The 14849-nt window shown below is 39.8% G+C and overlaps 1 protein-coding gene across 10 annotated transcripts in view; it reads right to left on the bottom strand.

Annotated features, from left to right (window-relative positions):
* B3GALNT1 (beta-1,3-N-acetylgalactosaminyltransferase 1 (Globoside blood group)) overlaps window positions 1-14849 on the bottom strand; it is a 49724-nt gene that overhangs the window by 10959 nt on the left and 23916 nt on the right. The gene's annotated exons all lie outside the window — the stretch shown is intronic.

The following is a 14849-nucleotide window of genomic DNA, read 5'->3' as shown; positions in this document are numbered from 1 at the left end:
TACTAATAAAAGGAAGCATACAACACAATTTAATAAATCATAAAGCTAAAACCATAAAAACATAGCATCAAAATATATAAAGCAAAAATGTGAAAGGTGTCTGTATAAATGTTAAAAATCTTTAATTCTGGGGCCGGCACCATGGTTCACTTGGTTAATCCTCCACCTGCGGCACTGGCATCCCATACGGGTGCTGGTTCTAGTCCCTGCTATTCCTCTTCCAGTCCAGCTCTCTGCTGTGGCCCGGGAGGGCAGTGCTTGGGCCCCTGCACCCACATGGGAGACCAAGAAGAAGCACCTGGCTCCTGGCTTTGGATCAGCGCAGTTCTGGCTGTGGTGGCCATTTGGGGGGTGAACCAACAGAAGGAAGTCCTTTCTGTCTCTCTCTCGCTGTCTATAACTCTACCTGTCAAATAAATTAAAAAAAATAAATCTTTAATTCTAATTGAAGACCCTCAAAAAAGATTTTTTTAAAGATTTATTTATTTATTTGAAAGTCAGAGTTACACAGAGAGAGGTGAGGCACAGAAAGAGAGAGAGAGAGAGAGAGAGAGAGGCCTTCCATCTGATGGCTCACTCCCCAATTGGCCGCAACGGCCGGAGCTGTGCCGATCCGAAGCCAGGAGCTTCTTCCGGGTCTCCCATGCAGGTGCAGAGGCCCAAGGACTTGGGCCATCTTCGACTGCTTTCTCATAGCAGAGAGCTTGATCAGAAGAGGAGCAGCCAGGACTAGAACCGGAACCCATATGGGATGCCAGCGTTTCAGGCCAGGGTGTTAACCCACTGCGCCACAGAGCTGGCCCCAAAAGATTTTTTTATTTTATTTATTTGAAAGACAGATTTACAGAGAGAGGTAGAGACAGAGAGAGAGGTTTTCCATCCACTGGTTCACTCCCCAGATGGCCATAATGGCCAGAGCTGTGCTGATCTGAAGCCAGGAACCAGGAGCTTCTTCTGGGTCTCTCATGTGGGTGCAGGGGCCCAAGGACTTTGGCCATCTTCTACTGCTTTCCCAGGCCATATAAGAGAGCTGGATTGGAAGTGGAGCAGCTGGGTCTCATACTGGCACCCATATGGGATGCAGGCACTGCAGGCAGCGGCTTTACCCACTATGCCACAGCGCCGGCCCCTATTTATTTATTTATTTATTTAAAGGACAGAGTTACAGAGAGAAGTAGAAATATATCTTCCATCTACTGATTCACTCCCCAAATGGCCAGGACTGTATCATTCAAAGTAGGAGCCCAGAATTCAACTGGGTCACACACGGGGGTGTCAGGGGCCAAATAGCTGGGACCTCTTACACTGCCTTCCCAGGCACACCAGCAGGGAGCTGGATCAGAAGCAAAGCAGCTGGGACTCAAACTGAAGCACATCATTCATATGGGATGCTGGCAGCACATGAGGCATCTCAGAGGCATCACAGAGTTAGTGCTGCAAATGGAGCATTTAAGAAAAAAAAAGGTTTATTTATTATTTATTTGAAAGGTAGAGTTACAGAGACGCAGAGAGATAGAGAGAGAGAGAGAGAGTCTTCCATCCACTGGTTCACTACCCAGATGGCTGCAATGGCCGGAGCTGTGCTGATCCGAATCCAGGAGCCAGGCGCTTTTGGGTCTCCCTCATGGATGCAGGGGCCCAAGGACTTGGGCCATCTTCCACTGCTTTCCCAGGCCATAGCAGAGAGCTGGATCGGAAGTGGACTAGCCAAGACTCAAACCGGCGCCCATATGGGATGCTGGCACTGCAGGCAGCGGCAATACCCACTACGCCACAGCACCGGCCCCTAATGGAGCATTTTTAATTCATCTCTCAAAGTGTAATGAAACTCATGTTGAAGACTAGTCTCTAATGTACTAGTGTTGAGAGGTGGTAGAACATTTAAAAGAAAATCAGGTCACTGGGGCTCTACACTCACAAAAGTATTAACATATTTCCCACCAGAGTGAGTTAGTTATCAAAAGAGTAAGCTGTTACAAGCCTGGCACCTCCCCTCCATCTCTCCTACATACTTGTTCCTCTCACGTGTGCCCATTTCCCTTTCTGCTTTTCTGCCACCCATGGAACAGTGCACACCCCTGACCAGAAGCCAAGCAGAGGGGCCGGCTCCGTGCGCAGTAGGTTAATCTTCCACCTGTGGCTCCTGGTTTTGGATCGGCGCAGCTCTGGACATTGTGGCTGTCTGGGGAGTGAGCCAATGGAACGAAGAACTTTCTCTCTGTCTTTTTCTCTCACTGTTTGTAACTCTGCCTCTCAAATAAATAGATGAAATCTTAAAAAAAAAAAAAAAAAAAAAAGCCAAGCAGATAAAGCACAACGTTCTTGGACTTCCAACACTGTGAGCCAAAAGAAACCTCTTCTTGATAATTTTTCCCGCTTTGTGTATTTTGTTACAGCAACTGTAAATGGACTAAAATGCTAAGTAAATGATACATCAAGCAGACAAAAAATAGAGATATGAATATTTCAAAGAGTATTATGAGTAATCCTGATCTAACAGAAATATTTTGCACTGTCCATCCTATAAAAAGTTAAGAACATAGTTGGTCCTCCATATCCATAAGTTCTGCATCTGTGGATTCAACACATCACAACAGAAAATTATTTTAAAAATTACATCAACCCTGAATATCTACATTTTTTGTTCTCTCCCCTAAGTAATGCAGGTAACAACTACAGAAATATCACTTACATTGTACTGGTATTAAAAGTGATCTTGGGGTGATTTCAAAGTATCAGAGTATTCCTGGCTCATGCATCAGAATAAATATTAAAATGTCTATACTATTAAAAGCAATCTATATATTCAATGTAATCCCTATCAAAATATCAATGACATTCTTTACAGAATTAGAAAAAGCAATTCTAAAATGCATATGGAATCACAAAATCTCTGAATAGTCAAGACAATCCTGCACAAGAAAAATCAAGCTGGAGGTATCACAATACCTAACAACAAAGCTACAGTGATTAAAACAGCAGTGTACTGGCATAAAAAATGGTATGTATATCAATGGAACAGAATAGAGAGCCCAGAAATTAATCCCCACACATTTAGCCAACTGATTTTGGATAAAAATGCTCAGATCATATAGTGGAGTAAAAATAATCTTTTCAAGAAATGGTGTTGGCAAAACTGGAGATATACATATGTATACATAGGTATCAAAAATTTGTTAATGGTAGGTTACACAGGCCATCTCAGTAATTTAAAAAACCCAATGTAATACAGGCTACATTCTCTAAGTACAATATAAGTCACCTACAAAAATGGAACTTGAAAAACAGATTTTAAAAGCTAGAAACTCCAGGCCAGCATTGTGTCACAATGGTAACACGGCTGCTGGCATCCCATATGGGTGTTAGATTGTGTCCCCGCTACTCCATTTCCAATCCAGCTCCCTGATTATGGCTTGGGAAAAGCAGCCGAAGACAGTCCAAGTGTTTGGGCCTGTGCCACCCACATGGCAGACCGGAATGAAGCTCCTGGCTTTGGCCTGGCTCAGCACTGGCTAACAGTGGCCATTACAGCCATTTGGAGAGTAAAACAGCAGATGGAAGATTCATTCTCATATACATTCTCCCTCTCTCTCTCTTCCTTTTTCTCTGTAACTCTGATTTTCAAAATAAATAAATCTTTTAACAAAAATAAAAAGCTAGAAACTCAAAATCCTTACAATTTATTTAAACCATATATTTGAGAAGAACATCCCACTGGAAATTACAGAATATCTGCAACTGAACATTGGCAATGTAATGCATTTCAATGAAAATTATTAGGGTTGTGGGCAAAGAAATCAGGCATTATTTTCTTGCTTTAAAGAATGATCCATAGTTTGGAGAAAGCAAATAGCTGTAAAAAGAAAAGCTCTTCTTTATAGAAAAATGCCAGTTATAACTGTATGTGGAATGATTGGAAAAACTTAGTTTGCAACCTATCATAATATTGATTCAAGCTCTGATTATCAATCAGTGTTTTAGATCATCAAATTAAAGATTTACAGGAAACTGTACATCTATTTTGTACCAAGGTAACCAAGAAAGACTACTTTTTAATGGCAAGGACTGAACAAAATATGTTTTACACTGGAAGATCAGAGTACCACCACTCAGACCCAATGATCAATCTTAACATTACAAATGGTGGGATAGACACTTAGACAATATGAAGCACATAATATTATATTCAATGCACCACCCTAGCCAAAAATGTTTAACCAGAAAGTAATGAAGTTTTTCAAGAAATATACTTGACAGGCTAAGGAATGCCACAGGGAAGCACTCAAACAAATCCAGGAGGTGGAGTGTATTACAAAAAAGCCATCATGGTTCCTTCTCATCAGGGCCATCAAAAAAGGGATAGCTTAGATTAAAAGAGATTAAGGAACACACACAGTTGTAATGTGTGACCCTGGCCCAGATCATGGAAATATCTGAAGACAATCTAGATACTAGGTAATGCAAGGAGGATTATTAATTTTGCTGACTGTGATGCTAACTGGCTACAAAAGTAAATATTCCTGGCTAAACAAAATATGGTATAATGTGGTATATCAACACAATTGAATACTATTCAGCTATAAAAGGAACAATGTATTGACACACATTACAACAGATATCAGTTCTAAAAATTCTTATTTTATTATTTTTTATTTATTTTAGAGGCAGAGAGAGCAAGTGAGCTCCCATCCCATGGTTCACTCTCCAAACACCCGCAATGGCTAGGAGCAGGCCAGGTCCAGCTTCAGGAGCCAAGAACCTAATCCAGGTAACCTACATGGATAGTAGGAATCCAATTACCTGAGCCATTACCACTGCCTTAAAGGGTCTATACTGGCAAGAAGCTGGAGTCAAGAATCAGAACAACAAATTGATCCTGGGCACTTCAATGTAGAAGGCAGATGTCTTATCCACTAAGCTAAATATCTACACTGTAAGAATTAAGCTGGATGAACCTTAAAACCTTTGTGCTAAGTAAAGGCAGAAAGCAACAGAACACATATATAGCACGACTCCACTTAAACAATATACCCAGGGAGGAAAAACCTAAAGACAAGAAACTAGTGGTTCCCAGGCTATAAATGCACATGAGGGATCTTTTGAAATGAGAATATTTTTATATTTGTGTTTATGATTAAATTACTAAATTGTTTCTTTAAATTAAAATTATGCTTATATAAAAATCATATCAATAAAACTGTTAAAATCAATTTAAATTTTTTATTTTTATGTCATACAATGACACATTTAGGAGAATTACAAGATACTTATATTTACTTTAACATGATTCAGTAATCAAGAAATAAAGAGTTAAAAGAAATTCCTTCTCATATATTTCTACTGGGGTACAAAATGGTAACACCTATGTGGAGGGCAATTTGAAATTATCAGTAAACATTTATATATTTATCTCTTTGTAATTTTACTTCTGAAATTTATTTCAGACATATAGGTATATTTCAAAATTAAGTAAACTGTATTTATAAAATTATTTACTATGTTCATATATAATCATTAAAGGATCAATTCAACAGGAAGATGTTACTATAATGAATGTATGTGCACTGAATTACAGGGCACCTAGCTATTGAAAAGAAATATTAATTCATCTAAGGAAGACATTGACTCCAATACAACAGTAATGTGGGACTCCAACATCACACTTTCAGCAATAGACAGATCAGGCGGACAAAAGATCAGCAAGGAAACAACACAGTTAATCAACACTACAGACCAAATGGAACTAATGAATATCTACAGAACTTTTCATCCTACAGTTGCAGAATACACATTCTTCTCACCAGTGCATGGAACTTTAAGATAGACCACATAGCTAGGCAATAAAGCAAGTCTCAGAAAATTCAAAAAAATAGAAATCATACCATGCGTCTTCTCTGACCACAATGGAAGGATGCTAGAAATCAACAACTCAAGAATCCCTTGAACACAGGCACACACATGGAAACTGAACAACATGCTCCTATGAACACTGGGTCATAGAAGAAATCAAAAGAGAAATAAAAAAAATTTCTGAGAAACAGTGACCTGATCAGCTCTTGTCCTGACTGTTAATGTACAATGTAATACTTTATGCATTTTAGTATTTTTTTTTGTTCTAGTACTATTGGTTGAACTCTGTAATTAACACACAATTATTCTTAGGTGTTTAAATTTTAACTGAAAAGTGATCCCTGTTAAATATAAGAGTGGGAATAAGAGAGGGAGGAGATGTACAATTTGGGACATGATCAATCGGACTTGCCCCAAATGGTGGAGTTAGAAACATGCCAGGGGATTCCAATACAAGGTGGCATGTACCAATACCATCTCACTAGTCGAAGTGATCAACTTCAGTTCACAAATGATCACACTGATAGGTCTAAGAGTCAAAGGGATCACACAAACAAGACTAGTGTCTGCTAATACTAACTGATAGAATCAAAAAGGGAGAGAACAATCCATCATGGGAAGCGGCATACACAGCAGACTCATAGAATGGGAGATGTCCTAAATAGAACTCTGGCCTCAGAATCAGCCCTTAAGGCATTCGGATCTGGCTGAAGAGCCCATGAGAGTATTTTAGGCATGGAAAGCTAAGACACTCAAGACACTCTGGCAAAAAAAACCAACCAACCAACCAAACAAACAAAAAAACTAAATGAAAGATCTCTGCGAGTGAGATCCCAGTGGAAAGTACGGGGCTATCAAAGAAGGAGGTACCTTTCTCTGAAGGGAGGAGAGAACTTCCACTTTGACTATGACCCTGTCTGAATAAGATCGAAGTCGGCGAACCCAAAAGGCTTCCATAGCCTTGGCAACTCATGACTAGAGCCTAGGGAGATTACTGACACCATAAACAAGAGTGTCAAATTGTTAAGTCAACAGGAGTCACTGTGTACTTACTTCTCATGTGGGATCTGTCCTTAATGTGTTGTCCAATGTGAAGTAATGCTATAACTAGTACTGAAACAGTATTTTACACTTTGTGTTTCTGTGTGGGTGCAAACTGATGAAATCTTTACTTAATATATACTAAATCGATCTTCTGTATATAAAGATAATTGAAAATGAATCTTGATGTGAATGGAATGGGAGAGGGAGTGGGAGATGGGAGGGGTGCGAGTGGGAGGGAAGTTATGAGGGGAGGGAAAGCCAATATAATCCATAAACTGTACTTTGGAAATTTATATTTACTAAATAAAAAAAAAAGAAGAAGAAAAAAGAAAAAAATTTCTGGAAATGAAAGATAACAATACAACACATCAAAACTTATGGGATACAGCAAAAGCAGTGTTAACAGGGAAGTTTATAGAAACTGGTGCCTACATCTAGAAATTGGAAAGCCACTAAATAAATGAGCTATCATTACATCTCAAGGACCTACAAAAACAACAATAAACCAAACCCAAAATTAGTAGGGGAAAACAAAAAATTAAAACTAGAGAATAAACAAAATTGAAACCATTAAAAGCAATACAAAAGATCAGTGAAATGAAGAGCTGGGTTTTTGAAAAAATAAAAAAAAAATTGATATATCATCGTCCCAACTAACAAAAACAAGAAGGAGAAGACCCAAATCAGTAAATCAGAGATGAAAAAGCAAATTAATAACAGATGCCACCGAAATAAAATTACTAAATTAGTAAAGATATGCATACCAACAAATCAGGAAACCAAGAAGACATGGATAGCTTCCAGTACACATACAACCTATCAAAATTGAGCCATGAAGACACAGAAAACCTAAATAGACCAATAACCAAGATGGAAATTGAATTAGTAATAAAGAACATTCCAGCGAAGAAAAGCCCAGGACTGGAGGACTTCACTGGTGAATTCTACCATATATTTATTTATTTATTTACTTAAAGATTTACTTATTTATTTGAAAGGCAAAGTTACACAGAGAGAGAAGGAGAGGCAGAGAGAGAGAGAGAAATCTTCCATCTGCTGGTTCACTCCCCAATTGGCCACAACAGATGCAGCTGCACCAATCCGAAGCAAGCAGCCAGGAGCTTCTTCCCAGTCTCCCACACAGGTGCTGGGTCCCAAGGATTTCAGCCATCTTCTACTACTTTCCCAGGCAATAGCAGAGAGCTAGATTGGAAGAGGAGCAGCTGAGATTCGAACCGGCGCCCACATAGGATGTTGGCACTGCTGGCGGCAGCTTTACCTGCTACACTACAGCACCAGCCCCCTCTATCACATATTTAAAGAACTAATTCCAATTCTTCTAAAGCTATTCAAAAAAATGGAAAGGGAGGAAATCCTCCCAAACTCCTTCTATGAAACCTAGCAAATGTCCATACCACCTTAATTCTTAAACCAGAAAAAGTTACAACAGAAAAAGAGAACTAAAGACCTAACAGACACAAAAATTCTCAACAAAATATTAGCCAATTGAATCCAAAAACACATAGAAAGATCATTCACTGAGACAAAGTGGGATTTATCCTTGGTATGCAGGCCAGCATCTTATTGGATGGGGAAAAGCTGAAAGCATTCCCACTAAGAACCAGAACCAGCAAGAATGCACTCTCAGCATTACTATTCAATATAGTCCTGGAAGTTTTAGCCAGAGACATTAGGCAAGAAAAAAAAATACAGAATACAAATTGGGAAGGAGGAAGTCAAACTATCCTTCTTTGCAGATGACATGATTCTATATATAGGGGATCCAAAAGACTCCACTGAGAGACTATTGGAGTTCATAATAGAGTTCAGTAAAGTGGCAGGATATTAAATTTACACACAAAAATCAATAGCCTTTGTATACATAGACAGTGTCATGCCTGACAAAGAACTAAGTTCAATGCCATTCACAATAACTACCAAAAAATTAAAAACTTGAAATAAATTTAACTGAGGATGTCAAAGATCGGTATGATAAAAATTACAAAATATTAAAGAAACAAAAGAAGACACAAAAAAAATGGGAAAATCATCCATGTTCATGAATTATAAGAATAAGTATAATCAAACGTCCATACCACTGAAAACAATTTACAGATTCAATGTGATTCCATTCAAAATACCATGGACATTCTTTTCAGATCTAGAAAAAAAGACACTGAAATTCATTTGGAAACACGGGAGATTTTGAATAGCTGAAGCAATCTCATACAACAAACACAATGCCAAAGGCATGATAATACCAGTTTTTGAGACACAGTACAGGGCAGTTACAATCAAAACAGCTGGGTACTTGCACAAGACAGATAGGTAGACCAATGAGATAGAATAAAAACTCCAGAAATCAACCCACACATTTACAACCAACTTATGTTTGACAAAGGAGGTGACATCAATCCCTGGAGCAAGGACAGTCTCTTCAACAAATGGTGCTGGGAAAACTGGATCTCCTCATGCAGAAGTATGAAGCAAGACCTCTACCTTACATCTTACACAAAAATCCACTCAAAATGGATCAAAGACTTAAATCTACAACATGATACTATCAAATTATTAGAGAACATTGGAGAAATACTGCAAGGTACTGGCATAGGCAAAGACTCCTTTGAAAAGACCCCAGAAGCACAGACAATCAAAACCAAAGATTACATCAATTGAGAAACTTCTGCACTGCAAAAGAAACACCTACCAAAGCGAAGAGGCAACTAACAGTATGGGAGAGAATATTTGCAAACTATGCATTTGAAAAAGAATTAATATCCAGAATCTATAAAAAGCTCAAGAAATTCAGCTAATAATATCCAGAATCCATAAAAAGCTCAAAAAAATCAAGTTAAGAAATGGGCAAAGGACTTGCACAGGCATTTTTCAAGAGAGGAAATTCAAATGGCCAAAGAACATATGAAAAATAGGACTACTAGCCATCAGGGAAATGCAAAGCAAAACCACAATGAGGTTTCACCTCACCCCCGTTAGAATGCCTTTCATATAGAAATCAACAAACAACAAATGCTGGCAAGGTTGTGGGGAAAAGGTACTCTAATCCACTGTTGGTGGGGATGTAACTGGTCTAGCCACTGTGGAAGACAGTAGGAAGATACCTCAGAAATCTGAATATAGATCTATCATTGGACCCACCATCCCACTCGTGGGAATTTACCCAATGGAAATGAAATCATCATTTGAAGGAGATACCTGTACCCCCATGTTTATTGCAGCTCATGTCACAATAGCTAAGATATGGAATCAACCCAGATGTCCATCAACTGAAGACTGGGTAAATAAATTATCAGGGGGGCGGAGCCAAGATGGCGGAATAGTGAGGGCGCGCACCGATAGTCCGGGAAAATTTAGTTTAATAAAAGGGGAGTTACGGTAGCCTCAGAAAAAAGAACCAGGAAAATATTGCAGACAAAACTCTTCTGGATCCAGTGGGCGTGAATCGGAGGACCTACTGGGAGAACAAGGTCGCCCACCGCGCGCGAAAGCCGAACCGCAGGACCGAGCCGCGGGACTGAGCCGCGGAAGCCGAGCCGCGGGACTGAGCTGCGCAAGCTGCAGGGTCTGCGCGCAAGTGCTCGAAGGGGAGTGCAACAGCGGGGAGACTTGGGAAGTCCAGGGCTCCGAGTCCACACATCGGCGCTGGAAGGGGAGCAGACCTGTGTGGAGAGCGTGGGAGCCCACAGTTCGGGACATCAGCGGCAGACTCAACACACCAGCGCTGGAACGCGAGGTGAGCCGAACCTCAATAACCCGAGACACCGGCAGGCAAGCGGAGAGAGGAGACTAGAGGGAACGACCCCCGGGGCGGGGGGGACTTCACCAAGCTAACTGGAAGAGAGAGAGAGGGAAAAAAAAAAGGTGACTGGTACGGACACGGGTTTCTCTCTCTCCGCTCACCTCTCAAGGGCGAGCAAGACAAAGAGCAGGCGCCATCTTGGACATACGTCATAAGCAGAGCGACCTCAGGTCTGCACCGGCCCTGAGCCTAGCAGTAAAACCTGACTCTGGGTGGGGCGAATTAACAGGAGATTAGGACTTAGTAAATTTATGGTGCTACTGAACTGAGACTGTGAAAAAAGAGACGGTGGGGGAGAGAACTCACGGAATTCACGTGAGCACTCTCCAGAGACGCTACAATTCCGTAACTTTGGCAACCCAGTGGGAGACTGAAGGAGAATTTGAGCCCACTCTAAGGGCCGAACAGATTCCCTGTGTGGTCCTTGGGAAAGAGCTTCTGATCTCTGGCTCCTGTGGGTATATCATTTGCCTGCTAACTACCTCCAACTTTGTTCAGCTGTGCAGAATAACTTCCCTGTTGAATCAAAAAAAAAGAGAGCGAGAGAGAGAGAGAGAGAGGTTTACCACGCCTAACCTGGGAGTGTCACCTTTGGCACACCAAACAGAGCTCTCAGGCCACACCCATCTCAAGCCCTAAGGCTCCATCAAAAACAGATAGTCCACTTAATCTAGAGTCATAGTATAACAAGAAAAAGCACCACAGTGAAGAAACCAAATATCTCCAATATGACAAATAACAAACGCAAAAACCGAGGTAATAAAAACAAGGAAGTCACCATGAAGCCCTCAAATGAAAAAGACACCCCAATTCAAGATTATGAGGATGATGACATAGAAGAAATGCAAGAAGCAGATCTCAAAAAATTGATAAGAACATTAAGAAGTTCTCAAAAACAAATTCTTGAACTACAGAAATCCTTAATGGACAAGATAGAAAATCTCTCTCGTGAAAATGAAATATTAAGGAGGAATCAAAATGAAATGAAACAACTAGTACAACAGGAAACTGGGATAGTGACTGAAGTGAAGAATTCAATAGATCAAATGAAAAACACAATAGAGAGCCTTACAAACAGAATGGGAGAAGCAGAAGAGAGAATATCGGACTTAGAAGACAGAGAACAGGAAAGGATACAGTCAGACCAAAGAAAAGAAGAGGAAATTAGGAATCTAAAACATATTGTCGGGAATCTTCAGGATACTATTAAAAAACCCAACATTCGGGTTCTAGGAGTTCCTGAAGGCATGGAGAGGGAGAAAGGATTAGAAGGCCTTTTTAGTGAGATATTAGCAGAAAATTTCCCAGGTTTGGAGAAGGACAGAGAAATCCTAGTACAGGAAGCTCACAGAACCCCTAATAAACAGGACCAAAAGAGACCCTCACCACGGCACGTTGTAATTAAACTCTCCACAGTGAAACATAAAGAAAAGATCCTAAAATGTGCAAGAGAGAAACGTCAGATTACTCTCAGAGGATCTCCAATCAGACTCACAGCTGACTTCTCATCAGAAACTCTACAAGCTAGGAGGGAATGGCAAGATATAGCCCAGGTACTAAGAGAGAACAACTGCCAGCCCAGAATATTATATCCTGCAAAGCTATCATTTGTGAATGAAGGTGAAATAAAGACTTTTCATAACAAACAGAAATTGAAAGAATTTGTTGCCACTCGTCCAGCCCTGCAAAAGATGCTTAAAGATGTGTTACACACAGAAACAAAGAAACACGGTCATCAATATGAAAGAAGGTAAAGGAAGGAAACCAAGGAAGGAAAGCTCACAGCAAAAGATCACAGGGAATTCAAAGCATATATTAGAACTTATCTTTGGCAAATGGCAGGGCAAAGTTACCACTTATCATTAGTCACATTGAACGTGAATGGCCTGAACTGTCCAGTTAAAAGACACCGTTTGGCTGATTGGGTTAAAAAACAAAACCCATCTATTTGCTGCTTACAAGAAACACATCTTTCCAACAAAGATCCATACAGACTGAAAGTGAAAGGCTGGAAAAAGATATACCATGCCAACAGAAATGAAAAAAGAGCGGGCGTAGCCATCTTAATATCAGACACCATAAACTTTACCACAAAAACCATTAAGAGAGACAAAGAGGGACACTACATAATGATTAAGGGATCAATTCAACAGGAAGATATAACAATTATCAATGTGTATGCACCTAACTACAGGGCACCGGTTTATCTAAAAGATTTGTTAACGGACTTAAAGGGAGACTTAGACCCCAATACAATAGTACTGGGGGACTTCAATACTCCACTCTCAGAAATAGACAGATCAATAGGACAGAAGATCAACAAGGATACAGTAGATTTAAACGACACTATAGCCCAAATGGATCTAACAGATATATACAGAACTTTCAATCCTACAGCTAAAGATTATACATTCTTCTCAGCAGTACATGGAACCTTCTCTAGGATTGACCACATACTAGGCCATAAAGCAAGTCTCAGCAAATTCAAAAGAATTAGAATCATACCATGCAGCTTCTCAGACCATAAAGGAATGAAGTTGGAAATGAACAACTCAGGAATCCCTAGAGCATACGCAAACACATGGAGATTGAACAACATGCTCCTGAATGAACAATGGGTCATAGAAGAAATCAAAAGAGAAATCAAAAACTTTCTGGAAGTAAATGAGGATAACAGCACAACATACCAAAACTTATGGGACGCAGCAAAAGCAGTGTTAAGAGGAAAGTTTATATCAATAGGTGCCTACATCAAGAAATTGGAAAGGCACCAAATAGATGAGCTTTCTATTCACCTCAAGGATCTAGAAAACCTACAGCAAACCAGACCCAAATCTAGTAGGAGAAGAGAAATAATTAAAATCAGAGAAGAAATCAACAGGATTGAATCAAGAAAAACATTACAAAAAATCAACCAAACGAGGAGCTGGTTTTTTGAAAAAATAAACAAAATTGACACCCCATTGGCCCAACTAACTAAAAAAAGAAGAGAAAAGACCCAAATCAATAAAATCAGAGATGAAAAAGGAAATGTAACAACAGACACCACAGAAATAAAAAGAATCATCAGAAATTACTACAAGGACTTGTATGCCAGCAAACAGGGAAACCTATCAGAAATGGATAGATTCCTGGACACATGCAACCTACCTAAATTGAACCAGGAAGACATCGAAAACCTAAACAGACCCATAACTGAGACAGAAATTGAAACAGTAATAAAGGCCCTCCCAACAAAGAAAAGCCCAGGACCAGATGGATTCACTGCTGAATTCTACCAGACATTTAAAGAAGAACTAACTCCAATTCTTCTCAAACTATTCAGAACAATTGAAGAAGAGGGAATCCTCCCAAATTCTTTCTATGAAGCCAGCATCACCTTAATTCCTAAGCCGGGAAAAGATGCAGCACTGAAAGAGAATTACAGACCAATATCCCTGATGAACATAGATGCAAAAATCCTCAATAAAATTCTCGCCAATAGAATGCAACAACACATCAGAAAGATCATCCACCCAGACCAAGTGGGATTTATCCCTGGTATGCAGGGATGGTTTAATGTGCGCAAGACAATCAATGTGATACACCACATTAACAGACTGCAGAAGAAAAACCATATGATTCTCTCAATAGATGCCGAGAAAGCATTTGATAAAATACAACACCCGTTCATGATGAAAACTCTAAGCAAACTGGGTTTGGAAGGAACATTCCTCAATACAATCAAAGCAATCTATGAAAAACCCACAGCCAACATCCTATTGAATGGGGAAAAGTTGGAAGCATTTCCACTGAGATCTGGTACAAGACAGGGATGTCCACTCTCACCACTGCTATTCAATATAGTTCTGGAGGTTCTAGCCAGAGCTATTAGGCAAGAAAAAGAAATTAAAGGGATACAAATTGGGAAGGAAGAACTCAAACTATCCCTCTTTGCAGATGACATGATTCTTTATTTAGGGGACCCAAAGAACTCTACCAAGAGACTATTGGAACTCATAGAAGAGTTTGGCAAAGTAGCAGGGTATAAAATCAATGCACAGAAATCAACAGCCTTTGTATACACAGACAATGCCCTGGCTGAGGAAGAACTTCTAAGATCAATCCCATTCACAATAGCTACAAAAACAATCAAATA

The sequence above is a fragment of the Oryctolagus cuniculus genome, chromosome 4, assembly GCF_051225735.1.
Source record: "Oryctolagus cuniculus isolate XC-2025 breed Fujian yellow rabbit chromosome 4, ASM5122573v1, whole genome shotgun sequence".
In the NCBI taxonomy this organism is placed as follows: Eukaryota; Metazoa; Chordata; class Mammalia; order Lagomorpha; family Leporidae; genus Oryctolagus; species Oryctolagus cuniculus.
Note: the sequence above shows the minus strand (reverse complement) of the source record. Positions and strands in the feature narration are given on the sequence as shown.